Below are 1,282 nucleotides of genomic sequence, written 5' to 3' on the forward strand. Positions count from 1 at the left end.
AAAAAGAAAAAGAAAAAAAAGAAAGAAAGAAAAAAAATAATTTTTTTTGGATACATTAGGTAGGAACATGTAAATCATAATAGTTTTAGATAAGAAAGGCTGAGTGTGTAGAGGTTTGAAGGGGATGTCCAGAGCTTTCTTCATAGCAAAAGCCACTCTCCAAAGGAAAGGACTTTGGCAGAGCTTTGTCCCAGCTGGGGAATGGAATTTCTCCTACTCTAGCCTCCTCCAGGCTTCTTTTCTTACACAATGAAGGAAAAACAAAATAAAACTTAATAAACAGGGATCAGGGCTTGGAGGAAATCAACAGGCGATTCGGCAGCCAGAGGGAGAGTTCAGGGCTGAAGAGAAAGAAACTGTATTGCTGGAGAAACATTTGTGAAGATCATAGCCCTAGATACAGGGCTGTGAAAACACCAATATTTAATCAGAACATTCTAGAATGCTCCCTGTCCCCTGAAACTTACTTAATAATAGCCCAAAATTTCAAGAATAGTGATGCTGGCAATTTCGATATGCCAAAGAGAAGCTATAAAGCACTTTCTTTAAGTGAAAAGGTTAAAGTTCTTGACTTAATGTATATATACCATGGAATACTATGCAGCCATAAAAAAAGAATGAGTTCATGTGCTTTGCAGGGACATGGATAAAACTAAACTGCAAACCATCTTTCTTAGCAAGCTAGTACAGGAACAGAAAACCAAACATCAGATGTCCTCACTAATAAGTGGGAGTTGAACAATGAGAACACATGGACACGAGGAGGGGAACACCACACACGGGGGTCTGTCGAGAAGTGGAGGGCAAGGAGAGGGATAGCATTAGGACAAATACCTAATGCATGAGGGCCTTAAATTAGAGGTGATGGGTTGATGGGTGCAGGAAACCACCATGGCACATGTATACCCATGAAACAAACTTGCATGTTCAGCACATGTATCCCAGAACTTAAAGTCTAATAAAAAAATAAATAAATAAAAAGAAACAAAACCAAAACCAGTACATATGGAGTTTAGTACTATGTACTATTCAAGGTTTCAGGCATTGACTGAGGATATTGGAATGTATCCCTTAAGGATAAGGAGATATTACTATAATTTAGAAAATGCAAGGAAGGAAATTTGATTGTATTTATACTTTTTCTCTTTCTATTGTTTTTTTATTCTTTTTTTTTGAGACGGAGTTTCGCTCTTGTTACCCAGGCTGGAGTGCAATGGCGCGATCTCGGCTCACCGCAACCTCTGCCTCCTGGGTTCAGGCAATTCTCCTGCCTCAACCTCCT

This window comes from Cebus imitator, unplaced genomic scaffold, assembly GCF_001604975.1.
Source record: "Cebus imitator isolate Cc_AM_T3 unplaced genomic scaffold, Cebus_imitator-1.0 Scaffold364, whole genome shotgun sequence".
Lineage (NCBI taxonomy): Eukaryota > Metazoa > Chordata > Mammalia > Primates > Cebidae > Cebus > Cebus imitator.